The sequence below is a fragment of the Papio anubis genome, chromosome 4 (genome assembly GCF_008728515.1).
Source record: "Papio anubis isolate 15944 chromosome 4, Panubis1.0, whole genome shotgun sequence".
NCBI classification, from domain to species: Eukaryota; Metazoa; Chordata; class Mammalia; order Primates; family Cercopithecidae; genus Papio; species Papio anubis.
In genome coordinates this window covers 40,086,658-40,104,985 of record NC_044979.1, presented here as the reverse complement: position 1 = coordinate 40,104,985, position 18,328 = coordinate 40,086,658, and the positions used below count along the sequence as shown (strand labels likewise).

The following is an 18,328-nucleotide window of genomic DNA, read 5'->3' as shown; positions in this document are numbered from 1 at the left end:
AATGTCTTCTGCCTTATAGATTCTGTCAAGGTGTCTGCTGTAGATTTTATCTTTGTCCCTTTGTATGTACTATGTTCTTTTCTCTAACAACTTTGAATATTTTATTTCTTTTTAAATTTAACATTAGTTTTCACTAATTAGACTATGATTTTGTTATGTTTTGGAGGGCATGTGTGTGTGAATATGCATGTGTGGGCATTTTAGTACTTGTTCTGTTTGTGTCCTCTGAGATTCTTGGATCTCTGATTTAATATCTTCTTATATTTAAAAATGCTTGATATCCTTTCAAGAATTTCTTCTGCTTTATTATTTCTGTCTTCTTTTTCTAAGATTACAATTGTACATATGATAAACCTTTTGACACTATCCCACAGCTCGTGTATGGCTTGCTCATTTTGCCTTTTACTCTCCTTTATTTTTTACTTTTGTGTTCCTATTAGGTAATTTCTATTGATTCATATTTAAGTTTAGCCTGTTGAAGACATTCTTTCTCTCTGTGATGCTGCTTAAAATTTCTTACACTTCCCTCTTCCTTACAATTTCCATTCTCTTTAAATTTCCCTGTTTATTTTATGCACGGTGTGTATTAGTAAGCATTTAGCTCAAAAACCATTCAACAAGTCTCTAGGAAAGTTCCAAATTTTCCCACGTCTTCCTGTCTTCTTCTGAGCCCTCCAAACTGTTCCAAACTCTGCCTATTACCCAATTCCAAAGTCACTGCCACATTTTCAGGTTGTCTTTCCAGTAGTGCCCCACTTGGCCAGTACCAATTTTCTGTATTAGTCTCTTTTCACACTGCTATAAAGATACTGCCTGAGACTGTGTAATTTATAAGAAAAGAAGTTTAATTGGTTCACAGCTCCATGTGGCTGGGGAGGCCTCAGGAAACTTACAATTATGGCAGAAGGAGAAGGGGAAGCAAGAACTTTCTTCATAGGGCTGCAGGAGAGGGAGAGAGAACGAAGCGGGAATTGACACTTTTAAACCATGAGAACTCACTCACTATCATGAGACCAGCATCGGTGAAACTGCCGCCATGATCCAATCACCTCCCACCAGGTCGCTCCCTTGACACATGAGAATTACAACTGAAGATGGAATTTGAGTGGAGACACAGAGGAGAACCATATCATGGTGTCTAACTTTATCTCTAGAAACTTTAACATATTAATCACAGTTATTTTCAACTTCCTGTTTGATAACTTCAACATCTGTGTCATCTGAGTCTGGAGGTGCGAATTGGATTGTCCCTTGACAATGCAAACTGTGATATGCTTTTTGGGCATATAATAGTTTTTTAATTGATTGATGTATATAATATGTGGAATAGTAAAAACTGAGGTAAATATTATTTATACTTCAAAATAGAAACACTCCTACTAGCATATCAGTGTAGGTGGTTGTGTCAATTTATTTAGCAGTTAAGCTGAGTTTGAGGGTTCTTTATTTGTTTTGTTTTTACTACAGTTAACATTAATAGATTTTTAAAATGTGGTATATATATACAATAGAATACCATTCAGCCTTATAAAACAAGAGAATCCTCTTATTTGCAACAACATAAGTGAATTTGGAGAACATTAAAGTAACAACAAAATTAGCCAAGTACAGAAAAAAATAAAACAAAAATAATCAAAACCACATGACCTCATTGATATGTGGAATCTTAACATTTTGAACTCATAGAAGCAGAGAGTAGAATGGTGCTTACCAGAGCTTAGAGGTTTTGGGGGATTGGGGAGGTCTTGGTCAAAGAATACAAAATTTCATTGAGACCAGAAGAATAAGTCCAAGAGATTCATTGCACATTATGGTCACTATAGTCAATAACAATATGTCATATACTCAGAAATTGTTAAAAGTAGATTTTAAGGCCGGGCGCGGTGGCTCAAGCCTGTAATCCCAGCACTTTGGGAGGCCGAGACGGGTGGATCACGAGGTCAGGAGATCGAGACCATCCTGGCTAACACGGTGAAACCCCGTCTCTACTAAGAAATACAAAAAACTAGCCGGGCGAGGTGGCGGGCGCCTGTAGTCCCAGCTGCTCGGGAGGCTGAGGCCGGAGAATGGCGTGAACCCAGGAGGCGGAGCTTGCAGTGAGCTGAGATCCGGCCACTGCACTCTAGCCTGGGCGACAGAGCGAGACTCTGTCTAAAAAAAAAAAAAAAAAGTAGATTTTAAATGTTTTCACCAAAAGATGGTAAGTATGTGAGGTAATATATATGCCAACTAGCTTAATTTAGCCATTCTGCAATGTATACAAATATCAAAACATCATACTGTATGCCATAAATACATATAATTTATGTTTGTCAATTAAAATAATAAAAGACTCTGTAGAATTACAACAACAACAATACACTAATAAATCACTGACTTCAAATTCTCCTAGTATCACTGGTGTGCTTTCATTGCGAGTAGATTCGAAAGAGGATTTTCCTCAATGTTCTTTCTGCATTTCTCTCTGTGTTACTTCCCTCTTCCAGATATGGATTATTGTTGCTTGTTATGAGATGCTTGTTAGCCTAGGGTGGGTGGGGGGCAGAGGCAAGGTTCTCTGTTGTACTTACTTAGTCTCCGTATTATGTAAGTCTTGCGCCCCTGAGTCTAAGGAATGAGGTTTTGTCAATGACCCAGTCCCGTCCTCAAAAGCGACTTGTAATTGTCTGGACCCAGGACAATTTGCTGCCTGCCCCAGGAAACAGGGGGGTTTATTCTTTTTTTTTTTTTTTTTCCTGGTCACATTGGGTCTTCATCTCTGGCCAGGGTTTGGCAGATTTTGCTATACCTCCTCCAGCAAGTTAACATTTTTGTTCCTTGGAGTGGGAGAGACTTGGTTGGGCTTCATGTATTTCTTACAGCAGTAGTTACTCCTCTCTTCCGGTTGTATAGCACCAAGTTTGGCATTCTCCTGTCCTGCTCACAGTCTTTCTCATGAACATTTGGTGGTAATCTGCGAAAAAGACCTTGTGAGTGGGTGCAAACTCCTTTTCTATCTGCAGCTACCAAGTAGGACCACATTTAGCCTTTTGTGATTTATTTAAAATGCTAGAAAAAATTCTTTTTACCTACTTCTGTTAAGATTCCATTTTAATCTATTCTCTACCAAGGGTAAGTCCATGCTCCCATTCTTGTATCCTTGGTTGCACTTGTCTTTCCTTGAACTTAAGCTAATCCATTATCCAGAATGCTCAGATCTCTGTTATGCAAGAAAATATTATAGATTTTGTGAATATAATGTTTTCTCATTTGGAGTTATTTCATTTCCCATTCCTATAATAAAGATGGAAAACAAGAGTCTCATGTATTTGATTTTCAGTAAAATTTGGGTAACTCATTTATTAGATAAATAGCTCAGTTAAGAAACATTCTTTTTCTTAAAGTGACTCCTTTATTTTCTCTTTTACATTCTTCCATTATTAGTATTGCCACTAATCATCAGTGAAATGACTGTCAGACATGTAGGTAAAGACTAAACCTTATAGCCTAATAAAAATTTACAGTCAATAAAAAATTACTATTTACTTTTAAATTATGGCACATAATAAGTACAGTTTTTTTAGGCAGGTTCTCACTATGTTGTTCATGCTAAACTTGAACTCCTGGGCTCAAGTGATCTTCCTGCCTCAGCCTCCCACGTAACTGGAACTATAATCACGTGCCACTGGGCCTGGATAGTTTTTTTAGTGATATGAGAAATAAACAGCTAAATTCACAGCAAAACTAATTAATACAGACAAAGAGGCCAATCTTGGATTATATGACCTCCTCTTTGCTGAACCCTGGGATGGAGTACAGAGGTTTGGGGAAGGAGACACAGGGCCCACTAAGCTTCATGGTAGGAGACAGAGTTTGTGCCCTGGAAACTCTTTTCAAACTTTAATGTGCATGAATATTGTACAGGGATCTCATTAAACATGCAGATTTGGATATAGAAGTCCTCTCCTGGGGCTCAGGAGAAACAGATGTTGTAGACCATATTTAGAGTAGCAAGATACTAGAGATTACTTTATTTTGGATGATAGAAATTGTGTGTAATTATATTTTATACCAGATAAAATATATGGTTTGAGAGTACATAGAGAAAACTTCAGTATTTGCCTCTTTTTCTGTATTTGTATAAATACTGCTCTCTACTTCACAGGATTATTAGAGGAGAAAGGATTCTTAGTGCTTAAAACAGAGTCTGGCAGATACTGGATAAATAATTCATGTTAAATGGTACTAGGCAGAACATTTTGAATTGAATATTAATAATAATATGTTGACTCAATCATTGTTTTTAAGTTTATAACAATTAATTCAAAATAGAAACTACTCATCATCACTATTTTAAGCATGGGGAATTATATGACTGAAAGATTAGGATTAGGTGATGCACTCAAACTCCCACAGGTAGTAATTGGAAAGACAAGGATTCTTCTAGAAAATCCAGGTAGTTTCAAAAAAGGGGCAGAATCCTGTGCTAGTGCATAGTATTGAATTATCAAATCCAACAACTCAAAGATCATACCAGTATCAAGCATTACTAAATAAATATCAAGGCTAAGGCAATCACAGGTTCAGGTGAATTAAAGGGATGTCAAAGGCTTCTCCCAAGATCCTCCATTTTCTCCAGAAAAGTGTCCATAGGAGAGATTTCCAAAAGCACCTCATGCCATGGAGAGCATTTAAATTATGAAAAATCTCCATTGTATATCTTTAGAGAGTAGTGTAACCTACATGACATTCTCTAGGGAGCCATGTCTCACAAATTTTAGGTTCTGTTGACTCTAGGTAATACTGAACCAGGGACACCTTGATAAGTGTATTTCACAGATATCATCACTTTTTCCTGAAAGATGTCATTAGCTTCTTTGCTTGGGGATTCAACTGACTTGGAGATTACTTCAGGTCACCTTTTTTTCTTCCTATATGCTTCTCTCCTTAACCAAGAAGTGAATGGATTACAGGACAGCTGCTTTAACTTTCTTCCCAATCCTTAATAACTAAGCAATTTGGAGCTCCTTTATTTTTCTACAAAGCCTCCACTGACAGGAAAGATTGGACAGGGAGTAGTAGGTCATAGGTTAGGTGAAAAACGGCACTACCAAAGGTGCAATCAATAGAGCAGAGAGCAAGGCACACAGTGCTGGCTCAAAGCGGGGAGGTATCACACAGGAGAAAAGGGTCATCAGAAGCCAGCAACAAAATTCTCATATACAACAGTATTAAGAAAGGGAAGCGGCCGGGCATAGTGGCTCACGCCTGTAATCCCAGCACTTTGGGAGGCCGAGGTGGGCGGATCATGAGGTCAGGAGATCGAGACCATCCTGGCTAACACGGTGAAATCCCGTCTCTATTAAAAACACAAAAAAATTAGCTGAGCGTGGTGGCAGACACCTGTAGGCCCAGCTCCTCGGAAGGTTGAGGCAGGAGAATGGCGTGAACCCGGGAGGGACAGCTTGCAGTGAGCCGAGATCACGCCACTGCACTCCAGTCTGGGCGACTGAGCGAAACTCTGTTTCAAAAAAAAAAAAAACAAAAAACAAAACACACACACACACACACACAATGGAAGCAGTTCTTTGGATCGTGTAAAAGTTTTCAATCATTTCTGATGAAGGGGAGGTCAATCCCCATGCACCTTGCTTGGGCCTTACTGCAGGCTGAAGCTTCTAATAGGTAGCAGCTGCCTAGGAACAAGGCACCTAGTCTGGGGTAAACAGCTGTAAACCTAAGCAGATTTGGGCTTCAACAGGCTCTGTAAGAAGGGAAAGTTGGGGTCTTTATTGAGATCAACCAAAATTATACAATGTTGAAGGAAAAAACTTTCTATAATTTCATTTCCATTAACTTATTTATTTAAATATTCTAGTTTGCCTATTATTTGGCACAGTCAATTCTGTTTCCTATGGCATCCCTTTACCCAATAGTTTTCGGATTGTGCTTAGTTGCCTGAGCAGAATTGTGAACTCACCCCGTATAAAACCAGTGCCATCAAGTGAAACTACTCTGCATGTGGAAGAATTACTCTCTCATCTAGTGGTTAGTTTAAATTCAGTCGTTTGATTGTCGCAGCACATTTTACATCATAACCTGAAATGTTAACGCAGGTGGGACACTGTGCTTCTTGTTGGTAAGATATAATGAAAAATGAATGAAGTGGGATTGATTTTGAAGGCTACGTGTGCCTGGAGATTGTTAGGAAACTACATCAGGAAGAGGTACCTTATATTTGCTGAAACTAAGGAACAGTGAAACTCAGCATTTCCAGGAATTGCACAAATATATTCTGAAATGTACAGATTAATAAAACTGTTTGATAAAATGTTGACAAGGCTTTCTCTCAAAACAACTCTCACAAAACCAGCAGCAAATCTCACCAGAAAGTGTGCAGGATGATGTTGGCTTTACCCAATAAAGCATCATCTGTATTCTACTGGGTGATGAAAACAAGCAACAAACAAAAACAAAACACACATTGGTATTGATTTAGCATGTCATGTAGCCTTCCAGATTATTTGGCATTCTGCTATAAACAGTCTACTAGAGTCTAGGGATGTTTACATCTTTGCTTGTTTTTTGAGACCATTGTGAGAGAGATATTTCAAGATTTCGGATACTTGTAAAGAAGTTACAATTAATTGCTTATTTTTTATAATGTTTATAGTCACAAGTTTCTAAGAATGCTGAGTTTTCACTGTGGCTCATTCATTTCTTTTCTTGTGACTTTGTTCATCAAAAAATCCATTTAGTTCATGATTATGATTTGTAATTTTTACCAATGACATTCTTTCTCATCTTCACTTTTGTCTTACTCTATTTGCTACCACAATAAGATAAGATAAAGAGTTTTGATAGCAACTACAGGCATGTGTTATCCATAGACTTCCTGTGAAGCGAAAATATGTCAGGGGCAAAAGAATGTTTATAGTAAAGATCGGCAAACATTTTCTGTAAAGGGACGGATAGTAAACATTTGAGGCTTTGTGGACCACATGGTCTACTGCAACAACTAAACTCTGCTGTTATAATAGAAGAGCTTTCATAGACACTATGTAAACAAATTGATGTGTCTGTGTTTCAGAAAAAAAAGAAAAAGTGTATTTAGAATAACAGGCAGTGGGCCAGGCTTGGCTCACTGGTCAGTTTTCTACCCTCTGATTTATAAGCAGCTGCTTATTTTTCAGACTCAATTTTATTACAGTCCAGAGTATTCCAACAAGTGTTTCTTTTACTGGCAGCCCTAATGCACTGCACACTGGTATATCCCCAGAAAGTTTCAGTTATATTTCCTCATTTTTCTTTCAAGGAACAGAATTTGAAAAAGAATTCAGTGGTAGGCCAGAGGAAAAACCTGTGTTCGTAGGAGATGCAAGCAGAAATCATGATGCTTGATGAGGAAATTTTCTCAGATTTTTCTAGGGCTGATGTTCGTCATTCTCCCATGCAGAGATAACTATGCTGAAATTTCATCAAGTTAGGGATCTTTTTACTGAGTTGCTCTATCAATATATGCTATGTCCAGTGATTAAATCAAGAACCATAATTAGCAGGTGCAGTGGAGAAACAAACTACTGATTTCAGATAAATTCAATGCACCATGCAAACACCATAACTGATGCTGCATACTTCAGCAAAGGAAGAAATTTTCCTTATTTTTCCTGAAATGAGCCAGAACAAGGGTCAAGTAACTTTGGAATACTTAAGCCACCAGCACCAGCATGTCCAAATCTGAACTTCTTGTCAGAATCTCCTGGGTAAAATAAATATCTTGTGATCTTTAAGAATCAGGATCTCGGAAGAGACATCAGAAAGCCCTGTTTTACAGGTGATTCTTATGCAGCTGTTCTCTGGTCAGGTATTTGAGAACAACGGTCAAAGCACCTAGAAGAGAAAGCATGTTGTAGAAGAGAAAGCATGTTGTAGAAGAGAAAGCTAAACCTGAGAGGTTAACAGTTTACCCTCATCCCCCAACTGTTCCATGACAGTCAGAACCATGTTCTTCTGACCAAGTTTCTTTCCACTCCATTAGCCACTTTTTTAAGATCATGATACTCTTACTAGAACCTTCACCACTATGATATGAGCTGGGTTTTCCCAAAATTACTTTCTGTGTCTTTCTATTGCAAACCTCAAAACTCGCTTTTAATGTAGTGGTCTCTTACTGTAGTTATACTTTCTTCTTCAAATGACCTTCTTAGTCCTCCTTAGTAGAAATCGTATCTATTGTTCAAGATCCAACTCTAATCAGCCTTCTTCCAGGAGGGCTTTCTGAGGCTATTGGAATCAACACTAATATTTATTTATTTATTTATTTTCTGATGGCCTAGAACATTGATCACCTAATCAACTTGATTAAATTAACTTACATATCAATTTCTAGTTGGGTATTTTGAGCTGTTTCCCTTGAGGGCAGGGGTCTTGTCATATACTTCATATGAATCATCTATAGTCAAAAGTGCTGACTCCACAGAAGATCAAAACCTATTCAGAGAATTATGTTTAGAAAAATTATTTTGTGTCAGAATAATTTAAGAGATACAGTACAATGACCTTCACTTTGAAATGAGTCATGCAATTTTTATAGGCCACAGGCATAATGGTGAATAACTGGCAAACAGACAACATCAATGTCCTTCATTATTGGATGTGTGTGTGTGTGTGTGTGTGTGTGTGTGTGTGTGTATTACAGTGTTCCCCTATAATCTTATTTCTTAGTGTGAATTAGGCCATCCTTCAGGTGGGAAAATTGCCTCATGCTATGCCCTTTCATGTCACACAAGTGGAAGTAGAAAAAGTTATCATTTTCTGCAGTTCAGAAGTATGCTGCAGCACTGATTGTGAAAGAAGTAAATTGATGTTTGCATAAATTTCCCTAATTTAAGCTCTTTTTGATCAGAGCAAATGCTAGAGGGATTTTGTTGGTGGTATTGTCTGATCTAGGTATTCAACCTCAAACCCCAAACTCACCTGAAGAATAACTTGTGTTCTGGCATTACAAAGAATAGGTTTGGTGTTTGTATATTTTAGAAAATACTGCATATATTAATAATTATTGATCTTTAATAAAATTGGCGTCTAATAAAACTAAGAGTATTTACAATGTGCATATAGTAGGATTCTGACATAAAGAAATTTATTGATGTCTTTCTATATTTCAAGGACTGTTAATTTTTATTATATCTATTATGCCATTTAATTTAATCCTCCCAACAAACCTGGATGATTTTCATTATCCCTTCTACTTTGCAGATTAAGAACCAGATACACAGATTAGATCTGTGACTAGTTCATATTCATAATTTTATTTAAACAGTCAACTTTAAACTCTGCTCCTCTGCCCACCCTTCTCACTATACCACAGTAACAACACATATGTATATATACAATCAGTTTTTATTAAATTAATGTTAAGTTACAAGCTATAATAAATTGATACTATATTGATGTTACATTTAAGCACATCATGTAAAAATTTTACATATTTTTGAATCTATGGTACAGTTATTAAAACTCACCTGTGTTGGGAGATGTTTCCTCTAAATTGTCAATGTTAGTTTTCATTGTAATCGTCTTCAAAAATGTACTGTTCACCAACACTTCACCACTTTCCGGAAAAGATGTTTGTTGTCAGGTTTTATTTATTTTATGATGTCAGTACTATATCGAGTATATGTGTATCTCATCACTGTATAATCTGAAAAGAGCAGAAATTTGCCCACCAAAGTATTTGAAACACTTTTTAAAGATTCCGACTTTCGCCTTTAACTTATTATAAATCATTAATAGTTTTTCTTCATTTCATAAATTGAAAAAGTCAGTGACTAGATAGGAGGACACATATGATTTGTTTCAACAAGAACATGAAATCTCACTTTCCTTTGATTAATGTTCTATTATTTGGTGTTTTTGTTGGTTTGTTTGTTTGTTTGTTTTTACTTGAAAATCATTGTATTTTAAAATGAAGTACAGCCAGGCTGGGTGGCTCATACCTATTATCTCAGCACTTTGAGAGCCCTAGGAAGGAGGATCCTTTGAAGTCAGGAGTCCAAGAGCAACTGGGCAATGAAGTGAGACTCCATCTTTCCAAAAAAAGAATAAACAAAAGAATAAGCTGAGATTGATGGCATGTGTGTGTAGTCCTAGCTACTCTGGAGGGAGGCTGGAGTCAGAAGATCGATTGAGCCCAGGATTTAGAGGTTACAGTGGGGTATGATTGTGTCAATACACATCAACCTGGGCAAGAGAGCAAGATCCTGTTTCAAAAATATAAATAAATAAGAATAAAACCCAGTGAGTTATTTTTATAGAGGCTATTCTCCGAAATTTGTCAATTAAAAATAAAATCTAAATCACTGAAACATGGTTGTTTTGGTGCTCCCATGCTCTGCAAATACTCAACAGTCATTCAAGTCATCACCTTTTGTTAGAATTAGCAATGTACTAAAACTACATGAGGAAAATTTGGAATCAGCTGCTCCAAGGGTCCATATCAAGATTTACAATTTATGATTATAGCATTTTATACCAAAGTGGAGCTTCTGAATTAAAGTGCAAAAATAGCTAAGATATAAAAATAACATATAGTAAGAGAATACAGATCAAATTATTAAAGAGATAATATAATTGTTGAATTAATAATTACATGTTTATGCTTCTTAATATGTACTTTTGACTTAATGCAATTGTTAGACTTACCTCCAAAATACTCCTTTTAAATAAATAAAGCAATTGGTCTAGGTACTAATATTACTTTAATAATTTTTAAATGTTTTAAAATAGATTTTATATATCAACTATAATCAAATGGCTTCAACTTTACTGTAAATGAATCTCTGGAATAAATAATCTTTTTTTTTCTATATTTATCATTTCCTCAAATGTCAAATAAACAGAATTCTAGAAAAAAAGGAAAATCTATGAAATTAAATTTTCTGTTTAGTTGAGGGCATTGGGTGTGTTCCTGCAGTAGTGGAATAAATACAAATTAACCTTTGGTAATTTGACGTCTAGACTGTTTCTCAAGTTGGATACTTATGCCTAGAAGTCTTTGACAAATGAGCTTATGAGTTTGAAGTGACACTTTTTGGGGTTTTAGTTGTTTTGTTTTGATTTGGTTTTTAATTAGACATTCTTCAGTAGGATTTTAATATAAAATTATATTTTCTCTCATCACCTTAAATTATACCATATTAAATAGTCAGATAACTCAAATATTCACCATTGTTTGATCCATTCAGTTAATATTGCAAGCTCAAACTCATTACATTCTGTCCACTTTTGACCTTTCTAGAAGTCTTAAGTTGATATCCTGACTGATCAGAGACAGAAGTGGGACGTGATTCTGATTCTCAGATACCTGCTTTACTCTATTGAAATCCTACTTCCTTTTCTGTGTTACAGTGAAAAAGTAACAGGAAGTGTGGTGAGAAAAGGGACTTGTGGCACTATACTTAACTGGTTCTTAAATCTCTTTCTCAGTTGTTACTGCCTCTATGACTGACCCAGCTGACCCTTGGTGCCTTTTCTGTGAGCTTGTTCTTTCCTGTAGCTCTTGCTTGAATGCTTTGAAGTGCTCTATAAGTACTTCCATTTTACAGACTGTCTTGAGGGTGTTCCAGCTACAAGTCAATATTTTCACATTTTTTTCAGCTCTAACAAATAGAGTATAACCCCAGAGCATGTTGGTATTGAGATCCCCTACCCACAAGGCAGCACTAACCCAGCCAACTTCTTCAAGAGTCCAAATTTTTCATAAAGAGATCAAACCTCCTTGATATGCTGAACCTTGGGATAACCATTCTGCTTTTTTCCCCCATCTACACCATACCATGATTTTCCAGTGCCTTTCTCCTACACGTCTTGGCGCAAGACCTAATCAGCAGGCACACTGCCAAAGAAGATGTCCAACAGTTATATTCCCAATCTTTAATAGGGATTCTCCTTGAATCAAAATGTTTTGGTTTTCTTTCAAAATGTAGGTCTTACATATATCCAAGGACATTTGCAAAGACCATAGGGAGGAGAAGTTGGCTGTGTCCTACTATATCAACTTGGTTTAAAGGTAAGTTCTCAGTGAAAGGTGGGTTCGTTGTAAACTGTAGCCTCCTCTAAGCTGCACAGGTGTACAGATCTATAAACATATGACTTTTATTTACCCTTGGTACTCAACCTTACTTTCACTCAAGTTAAGATAAATAATGCAACAATTAGCCAAATTGCTCAGAGTGAGGAAACTTGTTCTGAGTCACTGCCATTCCTGTTTTGCTCTCTTTTCAACTTTAATCAAATTCACTTTCTCCAATTCAATACTCTGGTGGCTTTCAGGCCTTTTATCAAAAGGGCAACAGATCTGGTCGGATATTAAATATTCTGATGTTATACATTTGTTTAGATGTCAAATTCTCCCATATGTTCACCTTTTTAGAGATGTTTTCTCTTAACTATCATGTTCAAGGTTTTCTGTCTTTATAAAGTTTAGGTAATAGAAACAGGTAGTTACAATTTACTTGGGTATAGGGGCCTTTTAAATAAGCCTAGTTTGCCCTTATTCCCAGCTCTCATATTCACCTGGGGAGGATGATAAGAAGAAACAGGTCCCTTTTTCTTTTTCAAAAAACAAACAAGTAAACAAAACTCTCTTCCCAGTCCCATTATCTTAGCAAAGACCCTTCCTGCGTCTCTTCCTCTGCCTTTCACATTTCATCACAAAAATCAGAGGGTACTTCAGCAATGTTATCTCTTAGAGTTTCTAGTTCTTAAAGACCTCAAAATCCTACTCTAAGTCCTAATCCTGAAAAGGAAGCATTTCCACAAATTACAAAAAGAATTGGAAGCATTTCCACAAATTGCAAAAAGAATTGGAGAGGCCTGTGGGAAAACATGAAACCAGAAAAAGTGAACTCATCCGGGAATGAGACAAGGAAGTCTGGATTTGTGAGAACCTTATGAATTAAGGAATCCAATCTAGAGCAACTGTAAGTGTCCAAGTGTCTTTGAAAAGTAGTATTTAGATTAGGATAATTATTATGATTAAATGCATATAGTTTGCAGAAATTTATCACATCAATTGATTTTATATACACATATTAGAAAATTCAAAAGTTAAGAAAAAATCACATTTGTGTAGAACTTTAACAAAGAATGTGAAATACTATTTATGCCAAATTACCATGTTGTACAATAGTTATTATGCAAATAACTAAATACAGACTAATTTAATTTACAGCATTGCATCAATATATTATATATGTAAATATATCTAGTGATATCACAGTTCCACTTCGGAACAATCAGCTAGTTCTAAAGCTAGGTACCTGCTTCCAATTTCTAAACAACAGAGAAAATGTAGTCTGAATCAAGTCAAGCCACTTTCAGAGGATTTAGCATTCATATGCTTCAGTGCTAACTGTATTAGTACTAAAAGAAGAACAAAGTTTTTTTTTTTTTTTAATATGACAATTATATAACAGAACTGTTTCTAGCAGGAAATAAAATGTGGCATCTGATCCAATAGGTGCCATCTGATTCTATAGAATCCCTTGGATTCTAATAATTTAAAGTTAAGACATTTTTCAAGATGTCATGTAAATCATAACACATTGAAAACCTTTATCTACTCAATATGTTTATCTGCCTCAATCAGAAAAATAAAGTCAAGCTATTGAAACTATGCCCCAAAGAGTTAAGAAAACCAATTACTAAATTCTTAGGCTTACAGGATAGTACATTTTTAAAAACAAACAATTCACTGAAAAATGGAAACTCAAGCTGTGCATCAAAGAATGAGAAACCAATAACTAACAAAAAGTCTTCAGTTGGCAGGATAACAGACAAGAAAAAACAACAACAATTTTCTGAGATGCTGAAATTCCCTTCCCTTGTAAGATCAAGAAAAAAGGACTGACATCAGTTGAAACCAGGATGTTCCACTGGAGTTTGTGCAAAATGAGTTTGCTGATGTCACAGCCTGAATTCCACTGAATGTTTCATGTCAACTCCCCCTTAAATTTGCACATGTGACCCATGTTTGCATGCCTGTGCATGCCCCAAGGACTTCCAAACATTCCACCAATCACGCGCTAATGCCAGTATCCACCTGTTAAAACTTTTCTAATAAAATACTGCCTTAAAGACAGTGCAGGAAGACAGGTTTAGCTTGACACTCCTGCCTCTTTGTGACTCGCCTTGCATTCTGAAGCTTTTATTTTTCCCTAAAAAAAAAAAAAGAAGCTGGTGTCATAGTACTGGCTTCTAGCACATTGGGCAGCGAGCCCTCATTGTCTCTGTGACACTATCATTTGAGAATGTCTCATCTTTATTGATTTTTTCTAATATTAAGCCACATATGATATCCAGCACAGGGAGAAGTTTGCTTTTGTACTAAATCTTGAAGGGCTAATCGTTCCCTCATGGCCCACATCATCCCTTTCTAACTTACCAGACAAGTTCAGGGATAAGACATGGGAAACTGCCACACAAACAATTATATTAGTTCTCTATTACTATACAACACAATACCAAAGCTTATCAACCTGAAACAACACAAATGTATTATCTTATAGTTTCTGTAGGTTAGAAATTCACACTTGGCATGATCAAGTTTCACCAGGTGAAATTGAGGTGCTGGTCAGGTCTGAAGTGTTAATGAGATTCCTGGGGTTCTTTTCCTTGAAATTCACTGGTTGTGATGAACGTGAAATCCTGCAATTAGATGACAGAGACCCACGTTCTCATGACAGCTCTTGACCAGGTACTTCTCCCTTCTCCTAGATTCTTTCCACACTTTCTTGCCATGTGGCACCCATCAGCAGTTCAAAATCTGCACGTTTACTTTCTTTCAGGCCTGAGTATACCTCTCTGATTTTCTATTCTTCTACTAGCTGAAGGAAACTCTCTGCTTTTAAGACGTTTGTGGGATTAAATTGGGCCCATCCAGATTATATCCTTGTTTTAAAAGCAACTGGTAAGTAAGCTGAATTATATGGGCAAAAAACACTTTTTATCATAAAAAGTCATATAAATTACAATACAGTAAAAAGTCATATAATTACAAGATTAATGCCCAGAAGCAAAAGTAGCTTTGAGAGCTGCTTTAGAATTCTGCTTACTACAACAATATATTAAAGCTGCTTTATAATAGGCAAATATTAACGACTTTTTAAAATACATATTTCTATGTCTTTCCCCAGAGTGAACCATTTTAACCATTCCTTATATTTTCTTGATGAAAATGTACCCATTCCTTATATTTTCTTGATTAAGATGTAGCCTGTTAATTTTTTTCTTAAAGATTTCTACTAAATGCGGTGATAAAAGCAGTAAGTGGAGGTTTTCCAATGGGCAACAAGAAAGAATAGCTGGAGTGACTTCTAAAAATTGGGAGTCTTTTCTAGTTTTACGAACTTTGGCTCTTGATGATTAACATGCACATTAGCTATTCTTTATAGGCATAGGTAATGTTCATTGGTCCAAGGCAGCAAACGTAGTGCATTTGACTATTATCAATATGTGATCATAATTGGCTCTATGCTGTGCTAATCAATGTCAAGCTAATTGATTTCTCTTTTCACATGTAAATATTGCATTATTTTATTTACAGATTCTTTTAAGGCATACAAACAGATGGCTTGATTTAGAAAGCTTTGCCTTATTCAGGAAAACTAGGATCTGTCCAGATGGACTTGTAGGCTTCATTGCCAATATTATACCTTTACCATATGGACAGGAAGATTTATGGCAGGAGAAACTATGTTTCGCTTCACACTTTAACACAGATAATGTTTGATTACTTGTTCATCCTCATTAATTCTTGTTGTTAGGGAACAAGGGAATGGGAAATCCTATAAATAAAGTATTAAAATAGTCATTTCAAGATTCTTTCCAAGTTCATAATTAGCAATTGGCATATTAGCACTTTACCATTTTTTCAAGCTTATAAAACTTGAAAAAAAAATTAAAACAAGTTAAAGATATAAAGATGATTATCAACTTCTAAAAAAACTGTACACAGAATTCTAACGCTTACCGATTTATAGAGTAGGAACACTCACAAATACGACCTAGAATTGATGATAACATAGTCCAGGCACAGTGTCAAATCACTCATAACCTGTAAAATCTCTTATAACCCGTAAACGAGTCCCTTGGGTAACTAAATTATAAATTTGGTGCTGCAAAGAGGAAAGAGCAAATTGTTTCTTGGTTACAATAACTGCTTTTTAAAAAAGAAATGGATTAAAAAATGCTTTTCTTAAATGTAACTCTCACCATTTTATATTTTAATAAATTTTTAAAAATTGTGCTTGATTGAAATCAGAAGTGTCTCTAAGCAGCTCTTGTGGAGAGGAAAGGCCATTTTCTAGTTCATTGCAGACCGTCTTTATTACATCATTATTGAAGGTCATCTGTGTCACAAATATGTCACCCTGGTCATAAAAGAACAAAGCCTGTGCCATTTATTATAACTCATCCTCAAGTTAGGAAAAAAAAATTAAGCCTTGAGTTCTTAGCAATTGGTCATAAGTATCATTTCAAGACAAATAAGCTTTAATGTGAAGTTAAATTATTTGACATAATTTTAGAATTTCTATTTGGGTTATTTGACCATATCACTTATTCAATTTCTTTATTATAAGGTTAAATTATTATTAAAGAGTGTGGAGAAGCCAACGTCAAGAACCACTTGTCTTCAAGAATAAAACTATTTAATACTAAAAAAAAATTATTTCAATAGTTTTGGGAGAACAGGTAGTTTATTATTACGTGGATAAGTTATTTAGTGGTAATTTCTGAGATTTTCGTGTACTCATCACTAGAGCAGTGTACACTGTACCCAATATGTAGTCTTTTATGCCTCATTCCTCTCTCTACTTCCCCCCAGTCCTGAAGTCCATTATATTGCTCTTATGCCTTTGTGTCCTCATAGCTTAGGTCCTATTTAAAAGTGAAAGAATATAATACTTGGTTTTCCATTACTGTGTTATTTCACTTAGAATAATGGTCTCCAACTCCATCCAGGTTGCTGCAAATGCCATTATTTCATTCCTTTCTATAACTATTCCATGGTGTATACATACCACATTTTCTTTATCCACTTGTTGGTTGATGGGCATTCAGGCTGTTCCTTATTTTTGCAATTGCAAATTGTGCTGCTATAAACATGTGTGTGCAAGTGTGTTTTTCATGTAATGACTTCCGTTCCTCTGGGTATATACCCAGTAGTGGGAGTGTTAGATCAAACGATAATTATTTTTGTTATTGAAGGAATCTCCATACTGTTTTTCACAGTCGTTATACTAGTTTACCTTTCCACCAGCAGTGTGAAAGTGTTCCCTTTTCATGACATAAATGTCAACATCTGTTATTTTTTGATGTTTTAATTATGGCCATTCTTGCAGGCATAAGGTGGCATCTTTTTGTGGTTTTAATTTGCATTTGCCTGATAATTCGTGATGCTGAGCATTTTTTTTCATAAGTTTATTGGCCATTTATATATCTTCATTTGATCATTGTCTATTCATGTTCTTTGCTCACTTTCTGATGAGTTTGTTTCTTTGTTGCTGATTTTTTTTAGTTCCTTGTAGATTTTGGATATTAGTATATTGTCGGATGCATAGTTTGTGAATATTGTCTCCCACTCTATGGGTTGTCTGTTTATTCTGCTGATTTTTCTTTTGTTGTGCAGAAGCTTTTTAGTTTCATTAGGTTCCAACTATTTATTTTTGTTTTTGTTGCATTTGCTTTTGGGTTCTTAGTCATGAAGTCTTTGCCTAAGCCAATGTCTAGAAGAGTTTTACTGACATTATGTTCTAGAATTGTTATGGTTTCAGGTCTTAGATTTAAGATTTTGATCCACATTGAGTTGATTTTTGTATAAGGTAGAGATAAGGGTCCAGTTCTATTCTCCTACATGTGGCTTGCCAATTATCCCCCCACTTTTCCTTGAATAGAGTGTCCTCTCCCTACATTATGTTTTTGTTTGATTTGTCAAAGATCAGTTGGCTCTAAGTATTGGCCTTTATGTCTTGGTCCTCTATTCTGTTCCATTGGTCTATATGCCCTTTTTATACCAGTACCATGTTGTTTTGGTAACTATACCTTTGTAGTATAGTTTGAAATCAGGTAATGTGATGCCTCCAGATTCGTTCATTTTGCTTAGACTTCATATGGCTATGTGGGGTCTTTTTTGGTTCCATATTTTATATTCTTGAATAAATGGTGTTTTAAAACAATCTCATGAAACTTTGAGATAGTTAAGCAAGTTCTGAAATGTGCATGTTATAAAATATATACAAAATATTCTAACTTTCTTAAGCTGGTTTTCCTATAAGTTACATATCTG

The 18,328-nt window shown here is 35.7% G+C and overlaps 1 long non-coding RNA gene across 1 annotated transcript; it reads right to left on the bottom strand.

The window, feature by feature from the left end:
- Window positions 1–7,161: 7,161 nt before the first annotated feature.
- LOC103883199 lies at window positions 7,162–16,950 on the bottom strand. Its single transcript, XR_645338.3, has 5 exons — window positions 16,255–16,950; window positions 16,013–16,157; window positions 9,504–9,682; window positions 8,355–8,469; window positions 7,162–7,869 (listed from the first exon to the last, which is right to left on the bottom strand). It is a non-coding gene; the product is annotated as an uncharacterized LOC103883199 (long non-coding RNA).
- Between the last annotated feature and the right edge of the window lie 1,378 nt (window positions 16,951–18,328).